This window comes from Prionailurus bengalensis, chromosome B2 (assembly GCF_016509475.1).
Source record: "Prionailurus bengalensis isolate Pbe53 chromosome B2, Fcat_Pben_1.1_paternal_pri, whole genome shotgun sequence".
Classification (NCBI taxonomy): Eukaryota; Metazoa; Chordata; class Mammalia; order Carnivora; family Felidae; genus Prionailurus; species Prionailurus bengalensis.
The window spans coordinates 97858719-97875888 of record NC_057349.1 but is presented as its reverse complement, the minus strand read 5'-3'; the positions used below and the strand labels follow the sequence as shown (position 1 = coordinate 97875888).

Genomic DNA, 17170 nt, shown 5'->3' with positions numbered 1-17170 from the left:
CTCATTTCCTCAACATCCTCCTCCTAGGATCCACCTCCCACGGTGTGCCCTTTCTAAAGGCTCACTCAAAATAGGTCCCTGCCCTCTTCCCATTCCACTATCAGAGTCCAAGCCACAGTTCTAGAATTTTCTAGCAGCCCACTTTCCTTGTCTGACTTCTCATTGGTCTTCCTTGAGCTCTTTAAGCCCCAAACAAGCCCACTACTCACTATTTCCCAAATACGGTCCAATCTTTCCTGCCTCCTCTGTCCTTGAGATTCATCACTTGAACCAGAAAACTCAACCCATTTTTGCCTTTCTGTTCAAATGTTCCCCTCCTTTGGGTCACCTTGGCTTTACGTCCTCTGCCCCTCCATCATATTCTTAGTATATCATTCGTAGGATTCACCCACGTAAGAACTCGTGCCAGCAGCCCTACATTTCACTCCAGCTCCTTTAGGCCCATCTCTCTGGGACAAAGACTGTGCCTGGCACTGTAGGTGCAGATGGGTGAGGTAGGATTCAGAGGAGGCCCTGTGCCAATACAAGAAGGGAATCAACATTTTTCTTACCTGAGTGGGAGTGGGGATGTTTGTAGTGTTTCTAGGAAGTCCTCAGAGAAGACATGCAACAATGCAGTTTTGAGCCATTATTATAGGACAGTCACTTGGCAGAACTACACACACACACACACACACACACACACACACACACACACACACCTTCAGGTCTTACATATTGCTGATAGTTTTCCTCATTCAAATTTGGAAGGAAGTCCTCCTCTTCCTCCAGTTCCAAAGGTGTCTAGTCCTCAGAGCCCAGCACCATTGCTTCTCTCAGCTGGAGATAAAAGCAGAGCTAAGGTAAGTCCCCTTCTGAACGCTCTTTTCTTTACCTCCACGCTACCAATATGCTCCCCTACCCATTGCCAACCCTTCCCTGGTAGCCATCTCCCTTCTTTTCCATGTCCCAGGGGACAGGCTGTGTGGGGATGGGGTGGAGCATCTGGCAGATAGCAGCCAGGAATTCCACCTTCCTCTACCTTCGACCCCTGTATTCCAGCCATTGTGTGTGTGACTGGCTTAATGCAGGTCACATTTGCTAGCTTAAAGGTTTGCCCTCATTACTTGAACTTGATTTGCAAAACTGAATCCCTAAAGTGTTGTAGAGATTAATCCAAATTCTTCCTTTTTTAACCCAGAAGCTGAAGCAGAGAGTCAGCAAGAATTAGCCCTTTATTCATCAAGGTGGAGCAAATACCTCTAAACTCATGGGGGCAGGGCCCAGGTCCTGGTTCTCCTGGTGCTCATCAGAGTCTGGGCCACTGCCACACTTAACTTGGTAATTGTTGATCATTAACTTTAATTGGTTTTTGGTTGAATTTTTACCTGGTTTAGGAGAACTCCCTACTGAGAATCTTAGGATAGCTAGTATTAGATTTCTATCTTTAATCTTTTAGGAGACAAAATCAAATTAAATACGTTTTCCCAGTTGGCTTTGGTATTAGAAGATGTTGAGGTTTTACCTTCATAGGTAATTAAAACAATGATAAGGACAAACTTCTGAAAGCATGACTCTCAACCAATAGAAAATTTATCCCAAAGGGCAAACTTATTTACCTACTTGATCTGAAATAAGAGTCCATCATATTCCTTGGGACTTTGAACCCAATCCTAGGGAGTTTCTAAAAGATGAAACATTTTTATGTCTTTTAAAATGAAAAATGCCACTCAGGCTATGAGGGATAGTTTTACGATGGGGTGGGGTTCCCGCTCACTTGTCTGAGAAGCCCTAAACGTACATACCAAGGAAATATTTGTGCTGTTGCCACCAGAAGTTTGAAATATTGTGTGTGTGTGATTTTCAATATGCAGGAAGGCTCTGTTGATGACCGGTGCTCATCTGCTGCTCTCACACAAGGAGGACCTTATTAGGTCAAAATCTCCGACACTCAGTAAAGGCAGAGAGTCTAAATCCTGCCTTCCTACTTTAAAGCTCCTCCAGGGCAACATGATTCTGTGCACACCCAAATGACGATCAGCCACCATGAATGATGCCATAAATCTGCTTTTATTAAATTGTCTGGTTGTCTGTGGAGCTTGAAAGTTGGCTGAAGAAAAAGCTTGCTAGATTATTCAGTTTAGAGAGTTGACAACAGAGTCTTTCAAGCTTTGGGCCTCTCCCAGCCTGTGAAGGAATTCCAAAGGAAGACCTTGACATAAACGCAGCTAGTTCATGTCTGGAGGTAAAGGATGGGGAAGAGAGAACAAAAGACGTCTTGGAATGAGACAGAGTGTCACTGATGCTTTATTTACATGCGTCACCATCTCGTTTACAAACTAGATTACGGCTGTAAATGGAATACACAAGGCAATATCTACAAACACCGAGGAAAGTTAAGTACTGCATCTCTATTTCATTTGGAAAGGGGAGATTCCCAAATCAAACTGGTTTTGATTTTTGGGAAGAAAGGTGGTAGAGTTAATTCATGGCAACATATGGTTAGACAAAATCCTCAGTAAGAATGCAATATGATAGTGTTCGCTTGGAAAGAAAGAATGAGGTGCTTCAAACCAAAGTATCAGCTGCTTGACTCTTAGGTGTTTGAATATGGCCATGCACCATATTTAATTCTAGTCTGAATGGGGAATGAGCAAGAAATTGAAACAGGTAAGACAATTTTACAGATACTGTATACAGATTTTTTTTCCATTCATGCAACTTTTTTTTCTTAAAAAAGTTAAACATGTGAAGCCAAAACGCACAATACATTTTTTTTTTTTTTAGTATTAACTCATTTTTCTGGTCCTCCTTCACATCTGTTTACATTTCCCATGTATGTAATGTGCTAGGACAAGTATACGAGAGAAGACTGATTGCCAGGCAATGAGATAATTTTAGAGAAATAAGTGACCAGACATTCAATTTTTTAAAGCAGCCACAAAAGTAATTCTGGAGTGTGGCAGAGGCCTCAGAACCAATCATTCATCAAAGAAAAGCGCACACAAATAAAACTAAAGAGGAAAATAGTTCATTCATTTAAACTGCATAAAATGTTATCTACTGATGATTTAGATCAAATAGAATATACTCTTCAGTTACTTGGGCAGCTGCATGAAGATCTTGTTTGGCAGACATGATTTCACAAGGGCTTCGCTTTACCCTCATCGTGCCTGCTGCCCCCAGTCTTTAGGAGAGGCTGGCTTTTTCGTACCTCTTTGCCAGTGATTGCATTTCTACAAAAAAACTTTGCTAAATTAAAAAATACAATGGTATGCCTAGTCTTACAATGTTCCCCAACTACAGCAAGAAAAAGGAAATCAGAGTTAGAGCTATCAGGGTTTGCTTCTGCTTTCAGAGAGAAAGGGTAACATTTGTATTTCCCTTTGCCAGCCCATGGCATGAGCACGCAAAATAGGACTGGCTGAATGACCGCTTTACTCTTGAAGGTCTTTCCAAGAGATTCAAATGTTCCTTCTTCTTCAGGCGGGGTCCACTGGGTATAGATGAAGTCTGTCCCTACCATCTTTAACAAGATCAGAAGCCACCTGAAATGATACCCTGAGACCTGGCAGAGCTGTCCTGAGCTAGGAGTCATGAGGATCTGACCTCAGGGTGGTGAAGTGACACACGCACACAATACCCAAACTCAATACCAAACACACACACACACACAAAGTCCACCTCGTACTACACATGTGTGTGTAATCCTCCCATTAACAGGAAAGACAAACTTGTGAAATTTTTAGAAAACACGTGTTTCAGCAATCATTATATTGAAGAGGATGCAATAAAGGAAATCGACCTCAGATTCATTCACAGTTAATGGGTACGCTGAACCTGGCAGTCTGTTCTCACACCAGGACAGTGAAGGCTTACGATAAAGCTCTTTTCTGACTTTGGTAAAAGGTATCTGGTTCTGGAGACCTGAAGGGAGAACAGAACCCCAGAGTACATGTCATGTTTTCAACATTAGTTACTCTTCTAATTTCCCATCAGAAAGTGGAAGGCTCCCTAGAGCAGCTTATTTAGAGGCTGAGGACAGCCTGGAATAGTTCTCATCAGGATGCAAACATTACAGCTGCTGGGCCCCCGGAGCCTACTAAGTATTCCACTGAGAGGCTCCAGGTCAGAAAGCTTACTGAGAAGGACCCATGACACCCAGAACGCCACATGGTGGGCCTTCCTGAAAGCAGTCTCAGTATAAGAAATGGAGGTCAGGTCGCACCTCTGCCCCGTCTGACCACCTAAGAACCCAGTGAGTCTCAGGGAGCCTGGCCTCCAGGTGGAGGGCCAGCTGGCAGTGGCCATGGCTAAAAGTGCTGCTGTGATCCTGGATAGGCCTAACTGTTCCGCTCTTGCCTGACTCCCACCTGGAACTCATGCTGGCACTGGACTTTGTCCTGATCTCAACTCTCCACAATGCTCGACACGTAGATGCTATTTGCATTAAAAAACAAACAAAAAAACACACAAATTCAAAGCACCCCTTCCCCTCCATATTCTTGACGTGTTCTGTGGCAGCCCTGTTCTCATACCTCCTGTCCCTCCCTCAGCTGTTTTAGATTAAATTATAATCTGGCTCTAGGACATTCTGTCAGACATTCTGCCTAAAATCTAACAAACATTGAGAAAAAAGGAGAATAAATGAGATGCCACATGTCTGAAAGGAATTCAACATTTTAAAGTTGAAACATATTTGAGGGTTGCTCTTCTTACTGCCAAGGTGGCAATCAGGGTCTATAAAACTGCAAAGGCAAATAGATATTTTTGTTAGTTTACTTTTTTTTTTAATTTGAGTTCAGGAGAGAAATTCTCTGGGCTCTACTCCTGTAAGCCCTCTGGATTTTCCTAGTACCTGATACCCCTATACCCTTCGGTCCCCACAGCTGCTGTGGCTGCCTCTAAACTGTATCCCCACCCAGGGCAGCATTTCTTAGAAACCCAGAGAGGTAGCCTTCTTTCACGGATGCTCAACAGTTCCTGCATATAGTAGACTACCAAGGAATCAAGGAAGCGGCTAGCATTATTATAAAGGAATACAGTAAGCAAAAGTCTGTCTCACTGACAAGCAGACCACGTGAATAGAATACATATTTTTAAAAATTATACATACTTTTAAAATGAAGATTACAAACGTGTAGCAGTTTAGAAAAGGCAATATTGCTACAAGTCTACTATAACCACAATTGCACGACAATTTACAGATTCAGTAAAAGGCAGGGTGAAATCAACAGGGCCATCACTCAAACATGACAACCCACGCGAGGCGGGAAAGACGTGTGACAATACGTCAAATGGAACTTTCATTATGCTAGGAGCTGTTATCACCACCAATATCACCCCCAGAGGAATCATAAAGCAAAGGTGCACAAAGGGGCCCCTGGCGGCCGGTGGTAGGTGCAGGGGTGGGGTGGCACGTCTGTGTTGGTGGAAGGGAGTCGGTGCCCACTGCACAGTGCAAGTGTCAGCGAGAACTCATGCAGGGAGGTCTGTGCTGAAATACTAGCCTGTATTCCTAACGTCCATGCAGAATGTTCCATTTTTGTACTGTACATGATAAAATTTATTTATACATTTATATGCCTAATGCTTTTATGCAAAGAAAAGAGTCTTCATATATCACTTTGGAGAAGTATGCATATGCTGTGCTAATCAGAGCTTCATTACACAGTTTCATATGTACCAAAGGTGTTCCCAACTATTCTGTCTACCAAAGAGGGTAACTAATATCATCACACTTTCCAGGTTAAACAGAAAGCACCTATACAGCACCATAACTTTTTGAAAACAAAACAAAATGAAATCCATAGAAGCAGAAAAGTGGGGCAAAATAAAGTCAAAACCGCCCTATCTTGTACTTTCATTGTGTCACTTGTACAATTACAGTCTAAGCTTTTATATATATATGTGCACGCGTGTGTGTGTATGTATATATATATGTATATATATATATACGCACGTATATATATATAAATCAGTTTGTATGCTATTGCCTCTCACTCATACACGTCTAGTAGATCAGATTATACACAGCAAGGCTGAAAATATTCAAGGGTGTATATTTTAGGAAAATAGTGACTCCGGTTTGTACTTTTCATGCAATCTTTGCTGTGAGTTCATTTCTTCTGCAAAGCAAACCAGGACTACTTTTTTTTTTCCTTTTCTCCTTAAAACTAAATCCTCTAGTGGTATTTGGCAACGAGTGGGCAGCTGAGCTGATTTCATTCTTGAAAACATCCTAATTTCTAACCCACATACCATCACTGTTCACTGCATTAGCTGAGGATCATGCCAGGAGACCAAGAGACCCACTGACCTGGCAACTGTAGACTAGGTACTGGGGGTCTCACCCCCTGAGCACCTCAGAACTAAAACACACTGGGTCGAGTGCCACACTCCACTTGTTTTGCCTGTGCAGGATTCAGTCCTGAACTGGTGTGCACAGCAAACAGTTGTGCCATCGTTTGGTTTTTAGAAAAGGATAGTTTTCTACCAAACAAAGGAAGAAAGAAAATCCCCCTCTGGTTTACGTAATTTGTTAGTTTATGGAGTTCCAAGGGTTCAAATGCTTGTGATGACCAAAGCCAGAACAGTAATTGGTACAACATTTTCCTTCTGGTTTTAAATTTGCCAGGGGAAGGATGATTAACATTTTAACATAAAAATACTGCAAGTTAACGCATGTGAAAAACTCAGAAAGTCAAAGGAAAACAAACACAAAAACAACACTTAAAACATCCCATAAACCATCGTGATATGAATACACCACAGAATTGCCAACAGGAGCTCACGGTGTGCTCTGAACGAGGGTGGGTGGTGCTGACAGGATGCTGTCCTTTGCTGGCAGGTGGCTCATCACCCCGTACAAGGAAGATTTTGCATACTTTATATATAGAGAGTTCTGTTCCAAGAGTAAGTGCTTCACCCGGGGTAAGGGGCCATTAACAGTCTCTGCTGGGTTAGGAAAATGGTGCGGGATTCACAAAGGTGTTAAGCTGTAAACGGTATCACTGTCCACTTGCTGAGAGCAGATTTGGCAAAGGGTTTTCTCTGTAGGTCTTGTGTCAGTTTGAGGGTCTGCAGAAGGAGAAAAGAAAACCAGAGGTGATTAGGAACATGCAAACAGCAATCGTAGGCACCTCAGGGTCACACTTCACCAGCCTCCTATCCCCTCACCTCACCTCCAAGCTAACAGTACTCATAGTAAAGCTGTTTTGCTACACTAGGTTCAGAGGTCTGAAAACCCAGGATAAAGCATGGAGACTACTTACCTCACTTCTGGGCTTCATTACAAGATGCTCTCAAGTTGAAAAAGCCTAGAGGAAACGAGGTCATCCATTTCGGGAGGTTAACAAAGAAAGGTGGTGTTTCAATAGGCCTTTTTAAGATAGGTAAGTCCAGGGTACAGATGGGGTTTTGCTCTCGACTTCAGATTGAGAGATGTCCTGGGACATGGACCTTTCATGCTAAAATCATAAAAAGTGGTCACCCTAAGCAGACCAGCGGTGCTTTTCTGGTTCTCTCTCACTGGCTATATGGACTCACTGGCCTTGTTTACCATCCAGTATCAGGGGGAGTTGAAATGGCCACTTTCCACAAAGGTTTAATCAGTCTGTACTGCTGGACAGAGATTATCTTGACTTCGCTCACCATGAAAGGAGTAAGTGATCTCTAAGTGGGCTGTCTTAGGAATTTTTTTTTATATTAAGAATCTGCAGAGAAAACAATTATAGAACACACACATATACGGCCAAAAAGCCCTCTCACAAAACATCCCTTTAGCAGTTAACAACTTATTATTATTTTGCCTCCAACAGTCTTCAATGGTGATGCACAAGAGAGGTCCTCTCAGAGCATCTGAATTTACAGTCTTATCAGACTTCATGTGACCCCTGAGCCCAGAAAAGTTAAAGGATTAAAAAAAAAGTACTCATAGAGATGTAGCTAAAGGAATCGACAAGGCTGACCTCAAGACCTAAGACCTTTTGTTTATGGAGACAGCGTCAGCTGTCGTGGTAGGGAAAAATGGCTCTCAGCTGAGAAATGGATAGAAAAGTGGTAGTGAAGCAACAGGAACTCACGATCTTCTCATCCGAGAAGGCAAGCAAGTCACGAAATATGCACCAGTATGCTCACGCATTGCAGACATCTACTTCTCCCCTCTTTAGAACAGATATTATACTAGGTTCATTTGGAATTTTCACAAATGTACTTATGACTTCAGTCTCTTCTGTGGCTGGACTGGCTGGCAATCTTACCTTTCACTACCAATATTCAGAAAGACAGCAGGGCCTAGTGTTTATGATGTTACATACCTATGGTCACAATTACCCTTGTTATAGCTCCAAACAGAAGTACTTAGGTTGTTTTATCGGAGGCAGTGACAAGAACGAAGGGAAAAAAGGGCCCCTTTCCCCACCCAGCCAGCTTCCCTGGCTGATGGATTTTTTTGCTTTGTAAAGGTACTAGACAATATTATCCCGGACTTGTTGATTTCACAACATTAAAAAAAACTAAAAGAGGGGCACCTGGCTGGCTCAGTCAGTAGAGCATGTGACTCTAGATCTTGGGGTTGTGAGTTCGAGTCCCATGTTGGGTGTAGAGATTACTTAAAAAAAAAAGAAAAAGCTAAAAACAGATACCAGATCTAAGTATCTGTGAGGAATTTAGCCATCTAGGGTGAGCCAGTGCTATTCTAGCTACTCTGCCTGGGACCACTGAGGCGTGAATGGACAGAGGTACAGACAATATTCTTCGGAAGGGTATTTGGTTTCTTCCTTCAAATAACACTTAATAAACCACAGTCTAACATCACTATGCAATTAGTTGTCAGGGGACTACGGTCCCCAGGTGCCAAGGGAGAAGCTGTAAAGCATTACCTAATTCAGACCCCATCCTGGTTCCCTTCGGTGTTAATTATTCAGCCATGGAAACCAGTGCATACTGGGAAGGTGACATAATTCATTCCCCAAGTACAGAGGCAGAGCATGCAGCTTGCTCTCATGCTGGAGCTGGGTCAGTGTAGGAGGGAAGAGGGCAGAGGGCACCTATAACCTTCAACATGGCATCATGCTAAGCAGAACAGGGCATCAGCCCTGAAACCAGGGGCAGGAGGCCCACACTGGGCAGTCTAGAGCAACAACCCACAACAATCCCCAGGCCAAATACACATTCCGTCATCACAAAGCCCAGAATCTTCTGGGAACAGTTATCATTAAAAAGGCAATGCACTGATCAGAACTCTTTCCATTTCTACAGAATGGGTTGGGGCCCCCAGTGGCACTAAGTGCTGGTGCTCCCTGGGGGTCTCTCAGGCAATGCCTCCCAATCTGCTCAGGAAACCCCCTGTGCTTAAAAGAGAAGCCAGGAGAGGAGAGGCCCAGGTTTAGAAGAAGTTCTCACAAGGACAAATGTAATAAAGAAATTTCACTCCACAGGACATAAAGGTGACTCTTCTCTGCAATAGAAAGCAAAGAGATTGTAAAATATTTTGAAAACATAAAGAAATCAGATAAATGTTGAACAGAATACAAGCATTCTTCTAAAAGGGACACCAAATCACCATTCACTAGGAAGACTCTATGATTAAAAATAGTCACAAAGAACACAGCTCCTTATCTGCCTTAGATTTTTAGCTGTTCTTTAGTGGCTCACTGTTTGCACACGTTTATCTGACTCTATCAATGACCGAAAAAATAGATGAAGCACTTTAAATGATGACACCAGCTCCCGAGCTGGGAATTTAATGATGCACAGGTTGGGTACAAGTTTGGTAGGTTTCAATGAAGCTCCCCCATTCTTACATTGTTTAAAGTAAGACGTTTAAGTGAACTAAGGTTTAAGTATGCTGATGCTAAGTTTAAAAACACATCAGATTAAGCAAAACTTTTGGAAGGAAAAGGAAGCATACAGCTGAAGAGAACTGCAGCTATCATTTTGCAGTTACTAGGCAAAGGGCCAACTAAGAATAAATATGAAAATGTTGTCCTAAAAGAAAAGAAAATGTTGCTCTGTCCCATCAGTGACTTTAATAAGGAGAAGGTCCCCTCTCTCCCCTCTCCCTGCCCAGTTAAGTTTGAAATCAGGCTGTTAATGCAAGGAAAATGAAATGGAGAAGCCAAATGATGAGACCGGTTCTAAAAATATCTATGGATGCTGTCATCTGGTCTCTGGTGAGAGTAAGTCCCTCTATAATCTTGGCATCTGTAGGGAAGACAAGTTTCTGCCTAATTATCACCACTAAATCACATGATGTTCTAAGAAAGGGCAACGCCTCCAAAAAACTCTACACAAAACATAACAACCCCAATCAACTTTAATCTGGAAATAAAACATAAAAGTCCCTACTGCTGTCCTCCCACAACATAACTCCACTGTGACAAATTTGGATTTCTCAGTAGTGTTTTCATGTTTTTGGCAGAGAGGAAAGGAATAGGACCCCAATACCAAATCCGACATGGAAGGAAAACGAGCCAGTAGCATGCAGCTCACACACCCACAAATCCGGGAAGGTTATCCACTGCTTTCCTAGCTAAAACGCAAGATGTTTGGAGCAAGTCTGCCTGGAAAACACAAAGTGAAACACCACTCTCCCCACTCTTTAAACATAAACTTAATTTAAGCCAAACCTGCAACCCCAGGATAAGCTGGGGATTAAATATGGAATATTTAGGACAGAGAAAGAAATGAATCAATGCTCACTCGATCTGACAAGGAAACCTCATGTGGAGTTCAGAGAACAGGTGAGGGCTTCAGACTATCTGAATGTTTCCACTTGTGAGGAGGGAACAAAGAAATGCCTGCCTGTCACCATCTCTGCTTTGTCCCCAGAGGGATCTCCGGGATACCAAATCCATCATGAGCCACAACCATCTGCCACCATCCACTGAGGCTTTTGTAGCTCGTGTCACCCCTGGAAAAACAGCATTTCTCTGCATCTTGGGTTAGGCAGCCACGTCTCATTTGGGAGTGCCAAAATGGCAGCAGATCCCTTGGAGCCCATCCTCACAGCCCAAACGTGGAGCAGCTCAAGAACACACTTGATGGACCCAACACTCTGGTTTAATTTGGTAATTTTTCAGTATCTTCCAGGTTCGAGTGGGAGATAAAGATGACTTATGGAAGCACCTGAGAACCAGCCTGGTGGTCACCTGTGATAGCAGGGATCTGGCAGATTACAACCCAGCCGTCTGCCTGTGATGCTGGCCAAATCATGCCATCCTCCATGACTGCCAGGGAAGAGGAATTAGGAGGTGCAGCTCTACAAAAATACATTTTGACAAATGCCGTCAACTTGCCACTTTTGACATTGAATAATTTATGAGAGAAACAGAACAGGTATGGAAGTTTGGTCAGGCTAGAGGCCAAATTTGTATTGTTTGAGGAGCCTCACTTAAGGAAAGTCAAGTTCCTAGGAAATACGGCCTATAGGCTCTGATGCTTTTTTTTTTATTATTATTTTTTAACATTTATTTATTTTTGAGACAGAGAGAGACAGAGCATGAACGGGGGGAGGGGCAGAGAGAGAGGGAGACACAGAATTGGAAGCAGGCTCCAGGCTCCGAGCCATCAGCCCAGAGCCCGACGCGGGGCTCGAACTCACGGACCGCGAGATCGTGACCTGAGCCGAAGTCGGACGCTTAACCGACTGAGCCACCCAGGCGCCCCTCTGATGCTTTTTAATGGGCAAGTAAATATTTATAGAGAAGGTGGGGATGTCATAGGAAAGGTTACTATAAGAAGCTTTTTATGGCAAAGGTAACACTGGAAAGACACTCAGCTACCCATGCTATTCCCCAAAAAAAAAAAAAAAAAAAAGTTCAGTTTGTGTAAAAGCTTGACCTGTGTGAGCACTCCTTTCTGCTACATCCCAGTAATTCCTGGGTTCTTCAAGGGGGCAGGTGAAGCCTGTCTGTGAAGGCTGGTGAGAGTCCGCTGACAAGCCTTTCCCTCCAGGACACTTCAAAATCTGGACCTAGTGTGGACTGCCCTCCACGCAGCCTTTATGCTGTACTAATAAACCACTGAAGAAACAGGAGAAGGAACCACAATCCTAGTGTGTCACAGCTGAGGGATGAAGGCAGGGCTGACCTGCAGAGAGGCACTGACTGTCCTGTGGCTTAAACTGCAGGGATTGTTGATGGTTAATATACGTTTCACTGAAGAATGTCCTATCTCTGTCTTTATATTGGGCAGAGGTTATGTTAGCCAATAGCCTTTATGCCTCCAGGGTCGAATATGGTGATTACCATGGCAGAAATAGGATACATATTAATTTACCATTGACAGTAAAGTTGTAGAGATTTCATATTTTCTTAAGAGTCTTAGATTTTCAAACCACATAGCATAGCATGTAAAATTTGTATTACATCTTTTAAAGAATCGTTTTAAAGGCAAAAGCCTATAAGTGATGTTTAGGTCTTTTGGGACTCATGGTTATGTAACCTTAATTATAATATCCCCAAAACTTAGCTGGCAGAGACCTGTGGGCTCAGGCTCCACTGTCCTCACCTAGGCTCTGTTTCCCACTACTGCTGATGGGTTCAAACCCTCCTCACCCGATGGTCAGGTTCAATCACACTTTGCCTGGTTTGCTTCCCCCACACAGGTGAATCAACCCATGTGTCGAGAGGAGTCCTCCAGCCCCACCTTCCCCAGGCTGTTCACTACTAAACTCCTAAGCCACTCACCTGGCACTTAATCACATAGTGCTCAGATGGTTACTTTTTTAGACCTTGAACTCCCAATATGCTGAACTCCTTGAAAGCAGAGCAAAACCCCCAAATCGAACACTTATGGAGCACCTATTATTTTAAAAGCAGTATCTTAGACATGGTATTTGCCCTAAAGAAGCATAATATATAAAATTTTCTTGATGTCCTAAGTAGACTGGAAAGTTGAAATATAGAATAGGCACAAAATAAATGTTGGCTGAAGAAATGAATGAACATCCTCCTGGAATAGCCCTCTCTTCCCCTCTGCCAATTCAAATACTTAGCAGCCTTTAAATGCTACAAGCTTCCATGAAGCATTTTAAACCTACTCACATTTGCTCAGACTTAATCTTATTTCAGGCAGAACCTACTGCTTGTGGGACAAAACATAGAATTTTAATGTCCTTTTCTGGGGAGGATGACTTCTGATTAACTTTCTAAACCCTGTGTTTCTTATGAAACCACCTAAGGATCAATACAAGGCACACTTTTAACATTCAACTAATTTAACAACAATTAAAAAACCTAAAATAATAGGGGTGCCTGGGTGGCTTAGTCAGTTAAGCGTCTGACTTTGGCTCAGGTTATGATCTCACGGTTCATGAGTTCGAGCCCTGCGTCAGGCTCTTTGCTTACAGTTCAGAGTCTGGAGCCTGCTTCGGAACCTGTGTCTCCCTCTCTCTCTGCCCCTTCTCCCCCTCACTCTTTCTCTCAAAAATAAATATTAAAAAAATTTTTTTAATTTAAAATAGTATTTAATATTTACCTCCTCCCATCTTTTCTGTACATCCTACCATACACATCCTTTATTACCAGCCTCCAAATTAACATCTTCCTACTCTCTCAACTTGCTATCAGTGCTTTAGTGATTCACCACTTACAAACAAGAGGGAACTGTCATCCAGGAAGAAACGCGTAGAGCCATAAACCATGAGCTGAACACCACGTGTTTATGTTTGCCTGTGTGACTTCACTGCATTTAGTCGCTGGGGGTGGGGATAGTTGCAGGGGGACGGGTGCAGCCATCCCTTCAGTCTGGGGCACACTAGATCCCTGGGACTTGGGACTGCAAATGTAGGTCTAGTGTGCCAGCCCATCTAAGGGTTCCACAACTAGGTACTGAAGAGAGCAGACTCCAAAGTCCTCTTTTCCTGCTTTAGATATACAAGGTTTTTAAGATAATCTAATTTTTCCAAAAGTGATTCTGAAACTGAAAACACAAAACGAGCTATTTTAGTTCCACAAATAGTCCACCTGTAAGGTATGACAGGACATGCAGGTGACACAGGTGGTGGCCAAGAAGCAACAATTATACCAGCACAACAGAAGAAGGAAACCAAGAAGGGAACTGAAAGGAAGGTCTCAAGGGTGGCTCCGAGATTAATAGAGACAAAGGACCATCCTAAGGTCAACAGTCTGGCCAGGAGTGTAGACTCCAGGAGTGAGGCAAATCCACACGTTGTGCGGCATGGGTGGCCCTCCTCTCCCTATGCAGCCTACTAAGTGCCTGCAGCTCCCTTCCACGGGGCCCCCCCGCCAGCAGGCAACCTGGATTGAGTGGGGCTGGACACAGAGTGCTTTGGCTTGAGGCATTCAGGCAGTGGGAAAGGGCTGACTTATAACAGGTCTACCAGTCAACACATATTTTCTGATCACTTACAGATATGTTGGGCTGTACTGCTTTGTGATCATTTCTGAACATAAAATGACCAATGGAAGTCCCAAATAATTACAATGGCACATATACATGGAAACCCACTGGAAATTAATTTAAAATTTCAACCTCAGAACCTCTGGCCTTCTCTTCTTGGCCGTTAAATTCCCTTAGGGAGTCAAATCAAACACTCCACACAGACATGAATACTTTAAAAAAAAAAGAAAATCTTAACTCTCCAGACTTTTCTTTCATCAGAGAGAAATACACAGAGGAGGGAGGGGAGGGGGGAGAGAGGGAGAGATAAGACATACTGATATACAAACCTTCAATCAAACCAACACTGACAATTAACGTTTTATCCTTCAGAAACAGTGGAATTACTTTCTGAGGCTTCCATGACCAAATAATTCTCATCGTTTAATAAATGAATGTTATAGATTTTTAGCAAAAAAGAGGTTATTAAAAAAACAGAAAACCTCGAATTACAGAGTGCAGTCCCATCTATTACTGGGAAGAGAAACAAAACACAGCACCTGCACCCAAAGTGCACAGCGGTTCTTTAGGGAGTAGTGTGCTTCAGTTCCAGTCTTGGTCCTGCTTCTTTGGGAGGAAAGCTCCCGGATAAGAACAGTCCATTTCCTCTGGGTTTTCACTGGAAGAGATGGTAAGGGCACAGCGACCACATTTTCGGAATCCCAAATTGTGTCACATTAGCCAATAAGGGGTAAACCGCCAGCCCCAGGGGGTGGGGGTGTCTATGGCCAGACCTCTGCCAGCACCAAGTTATTTATTGTGGGGCAACCTTGGGGATTTCGGCCCTCAAGACAGCCCTAGGAGGGCTGGAACAGCTCGTTATTTCTCTGCATGGCTTGGGATGGGCTGGCAGTGGGAGGGGGATGATCAGATTTCTAGGCTCCCTACCAGCAGGAATAGGCCACACTGAGGGAGCAGAGAAGGGGGAAGGCGAGGCTTCTCCCTCAGCAGAGCGCTACCAGCCCTTTGGATACTGATTGGCACCCAAGGAAAGCCAGGATTTCTCAGACAATCCTTTAAAGTTGTTAAGGGAGCATTTTAGGTACCACATACAAACCTTCTCATTCCATCTGCATCAGAAGTTCCCTAACAGAGGGCTGTTAGTGAAACAATAGTTTCTCTCACAGGCACCTCCATATTGGTAGGTGGGACTTCTAGGGAAAAATCACCAAAAAGGTTCACCCAACAGGCAACTGCTATACCTTTTTAATAAGAAAATGGACTGGTTCTAGTTTATTGAGGAATGTACTCATTCTTTCTGCCAACAGTGTAACACTGGCTTGCTTGGCTGGCTCCTTTATTCTGTATTAACCTCTGGAGCCATTTTAAGTAACAATAAATATTAAATAACTTTTTAAAAAGTTGCCAAAGGACATTAGCCCATGCAAGAGCTCTGTGGGATAGGTTTCCATTTTAACCTCGGGTCACAGATAAGCAGAGGGGGGACTTGACTCAATGACATATAGCCATGAAAATGGAAGCCTGCTACAAATCCCACAGCCCCTCTGCCGTACCACACAGACAATACTTAACTTGGACTGGGTTGTAGGGAGGCTTTTTAAATCCACAGTTCCCATCACAACAGAACCCCAGGGACAGTGAGTTGAAGTGGGTAGCTGGCTCATGTCTTTAGGGGTTTTCTTAGAACACTGGTCCTGGTTTCCTGAAGAAAAAGGATTTGACTCAAAATATCAAATGAATTTATGAAACCCTGCAATCCTATCTACAAGGCTCATAACATATATTAAAAAGTCTCTGAGAGAAGAACAGATATCATATGTTTTCACTCATATGTGGATCTTGAGAAACTTAACAGAAGTCTGTGGGGGAAGGGAAGGGGAAAAAATAGTTACAAACAGAGAGGGAGGGAGGCAAACCACAAGAGAATCTTAAATAGGGAGAACAGAGGTTGATGGGGAGTTGGGGGAGAAGGGAAAATGGGTGATGGGCATTGAGGAGGGCACTTGTTGGCATGAGCACTGTACATAAGTCAATTTGACAATAAATTATATTTTTTAAAAAAGGCTCTGAGAAACCCTGCTGGAAACATCGAAACATCCCTATTTCACTGTTTAACATGGTAGTCCTCAAATTTGACCACAGAATGCATTTTCTACATAATACCCAGGAATACCTTGAGGATCTGTATTCTGTGAAACACTTTGAGAAACACTCATTTACAGGATCTCTAAATATCAGAAGTATTACTAGTTTTCATACCAAAAAATGTTTTTAAACAAATTTTATTTTTTTTACCATTTTTAAAAGCTTATTTATTTTATTTGGGGGGTGGGGAGGGAAGGGCCAGAGGATCTGAAGCGGGCTCCGTGCTGACAGCAGAGAGCCCGATGCAGGGCTCAAACTCATGAACCACAAAATTATGACCTGAGCCAAAGTTGGACACTTAACCAAATGAGCCACCCAGGCTCCCTTCAAAACAAAATTTTAACTCATTTTAGTTTTTGGAACTTCAAAACAATTTGGAAGATGGGGGAAAGCAATGTTTTTTAAATCAAATGAACACATTAATAAAACCAGGGTGAAGTGGGGGATGCCTCTTACAAACTGGGGATTCTCCACCTTGGAATGAAAATCTAGCATTAAAGCATGCATCTCCAAGTCGGAAAGAGCAAGCAGTCAGCAAACATCCTTCTCCCCGCCCCAGGAACAAGGCAGCCCCCTGGCCAATCTCTCCAGTGATAGCACAGAAGTAGATCCCGTCAAGGTCCTTTCTCCAGTTTCCATACAGAAAGGGAAGCCTTATGAGAAGCATATGTGGCACCTG

General features: G+C 43.1%; 1 protein-coding gene across 1 annotated transcript in view; it reads right to left on the bottom strand.

Moving 5' to 3' along the window:
* Positions 1 to 2270: 2270 nt before the first annotated feature.
* FOXO3 (forkhead box O3) overlaps positions 2271 to 17170 on the bottom strand; it is a 126754-nt gene continuing 111854 nt past the window's right edge. Inside the window, exon 4 of the mRNA XM_043592065.1 lies at positions 2271 to 7059. The gene's annotated coding sequence lies outside the window, so the exon portion shown is untranslated. The remainder of the gene's footprint in view (positions 7060 to 17170) is intronic.